We start from the raw sequence: 3,284 nt of genomic DNA, 5'->3' as shown, positions 1-3,284 counted from the left end.
GGAAAAGGGGGGAATGTAAGTAAACAACAACAACAACAACAAAAAAAAAAAAAAAAGATTCAAAATTAAGGATTAAGGAACAATTCCATAGTACTTTGCGTTTGAGATTGATTTATGCATGTTATGCATTCCATTGTGTTACGTTTCGTAATTTTGGGGAAGGCTGGTACATAATACCTTCCCAGGGCCTCCTTGGGTACTAAATAGCGTAACGCAAAGCAAAATATATTTTAGTTAGCGACAAGCTGTGATTTACATAGAAAAGCTTGTACCAAATTTTACGTTGCTTTGCAGTCCGTAAAATTTTGCAAAGGCTTTAAGGAATGTGCACCTAAATGAGAACTACTTCGTAGTAATTGTGGGACAAAATCCTGCTTCTTGGCAGTGAAGCCAACCTGAAACATTATGAAATCCCATTTTACGTATGAATTCCCCAAGTTATAGTAATTAAAAGTATGCTATAATATTAAAAATTAATTTTTTCTGTGTTAGTCACTTTTTACAGTATCTAAATGAATAAGCTGTAAATTTCGATCTTCTCGGAAAATCCCATATATGCTCCTTTTTTTTTTATCCCTTTCCAAGAAAATAATGTCAAAACTCCCACGATATGGGATTTTTCCCACTGGTTGGCATCACTGTTTCTCGATTCTAATTCCGGTTCAGTTCGCAGCGCTACCCTAGCCAACTCTTTGTATGTTGGTCACATGGAAACGGCTGAGGTTAGATTTACATCGAACTTGCACCATCCAACTGTGACGTAATGACACGTTGTATTATCATAGAAGCAATGTTGGAATAAGCGGAGCCCTGCGGGGCTTCTAACCCCCTTCGGTCGCTTAGCTATATTTCGTAACGTAAGTAAATAACTTTTTATGTTTATCGTTCCTCCCAACTATCCCTTACAAACCCCTCGCTTCGCGAGGGCACCACTTCTTACTCTCGTGTTGGTTTATAACGCCATTGTTTATATGAGATATCAGAAATCTCTAGGTAAATTGTGGAAAAAATTCAATTTATGCATTGGCCATCCATTGAATTGACCCAATTGAGTTGTAGCGATCAGGGGTGAAAATATTTATGAGAGAACTTTACACGATCATAGTAATATTTAATCGTGCTTTATATACTTGTTGATAGGTTATAGTCCAAAACAGACTAAATGCAATCATGTAAAATCTAAACTGTATATTGATTTTGTTCAAATTCATGTGCGAAGAAATACAGTATTGCAGCTGGGGAATCATGATTACAAAGGCTGCCAGATGAATTTTTAAGTTCTTACTTTTTATTTTTTGAAATTTTTAACAATTTTTAGTGTATTAAAAACTTTAAGTGTCCTAGAACAATATGCCTGGCGCCATTAACAAGTGTTATTTACTAGAATTTTAGTGTAAACAGCAGTGCCGGACCAGTCACGTTAATTACTTGGCGATCGCCAAGGGCCCGATGGGCCGGCCCCCCAGGGATCACGAGGCCAGGATCTGTAGGTCTTTGTCAAATTTTAGCGATCGCAAATGCTTTCTAGAGTCTTCCTACGAAAAAGCGTTGTGGAAGCATAAGTTCGTCTTTCCGAAAAAAGACACCTCGTGCCCCCCTCGGCCCTCCTTTCTCTTAGGAATTTGTACGCTGCTTTCTAATTTGTTCTTCCCCTCCCATGTACTAAAGTCACATGTGAGAGGGCATTTTCTAAATTGAAAATTGTTAAAACTAGACTAAGATCTACGATAAGTCAAAACTATTAGTCTCATTTACTTCTTTATGTTTACAGAAAAAGATTTATTTCAAGATGTAGACAAAGAAGAAGTAATTGGTTTGATTACCTCGCCAAGTGAAAAACTGCGTAATAAACTGTCAAGGTAACTTAAGTAAGTTCATGATTACGTTTGATTGTCTCAGTGCACTATTGTTGTAACTTTTTGCGATCTGTTTTGACTATATATTTATTCAATACAGAAAATATTATTTTGGCACTTATCACGTTTTACCACTGACGTGTTAAGTTTTCATATATATGGGGGGCTTTAAGGACTCGCGCCAAGGCCCTCAACTAGGCCAGTCCGACACTGGTAAACAGTGCAACTTACAACAGGATATTCGGTTTAATAGCCGGGCCATTTTGATTACAGCTTCTACTGTAGTTGTTGAATCCATTATAATCCAACAACAATTTCAGTGATAAAGTCAACATACGTAGTTCTCTAACTGCGACTCTAATGATATAATGCCCTGGTTGAATAGGACTACAATATTAGCGTTTCTGTCGTCTTTCTACATGTTTTGAATTTAATAAATTATTTTAAGGAGGCAGACTACTAAATATTTTTTTAAAAGCTAACAAATTTTCTGTTACCAGTTTTTTGTAAGTGAAAAGAGATAATGAAATGTAACTTACCTCAGTAATAGATAATGTTATTTTAACCCTAAAATACGAATCGGAAGAATTTTCATTTTGCCATCCATAGAAATTACAGTGTGACCAGAATTTGAATTACCCCAAAATCTAGGTTATGGCAGCGACTAGAAAAATGAACTCAACGGCAATTGCTGTCTGTTAATTGTTAACTACTTTTTAGATAATGTTTGTATCTATTTTGTAATAAAGAGTGCAAGATAAATACTTCTTAATAAACAGTAGAATTAAAATACAAACATTATTTAAAAAGTAATTAACAAGGAACACAGACAATATGATAAGTAACCACTTGCCGTTGAGTTCATTTTTCTAGTCGCTACCATAACCTAGATTTTTGGGTAATTCAAATTCTGATCATACTGTAATTTCTATGAATGGCAACACTGCAAAATTCTTCCGATTCGTATTTTCGGGTGTAGAATAACATTATCTATTACTGAGGTAAGTTACATTTCATTATCTCTTTTCACTCACGAGAAAGTGGCAAAAGAAAAATTGTTAGCTTTTGAAAAATATTTAGTAGTTTGTCCCCTTAAATGTTTTAGAATTCGTGTCAATTAATTTTGTAGATATGCCAACACATTTTCACTAAGTACTTTGGCCATTGTATATCGAATGTAGGTTAGGTTAGTGTGGGTTAAGAAGAGTAGTGCAAGTTAGGTATAAAATCGTCTCTTGTACTCCGATATTTTATTGTATTCTTCTTATGGCGGACAGATAACAGAATTACATTCAAGAAAAAATTCTCGAAGAGTTTCCAAAAAATGTGGCTCATTATTATGAAGCAATGAGTGAGTGCCTTTTGATGTTATTTATGCTAAAACATCGAAAACAATTTTAAAGGAGAAAGTATAAAAAATACAGGAAA

This window comes from Thermobia domestica, chromosome 1 (genome assembly GCF_964235325.1).
Source record: "Thermobia domestica chromosome 1, izTheDome1.hap1.1, whole genome shotgun sequence".
In the NCBI taxonomy this organism is placed as follows: Eukaryota; Metazoa; Arthropoda; class Insecta; order Zygentoma; family Lepismatidae; genus Thermobia; species Thermobia domestica.
Note: the sequence above shows the minus strand (reverse complement) of the source record.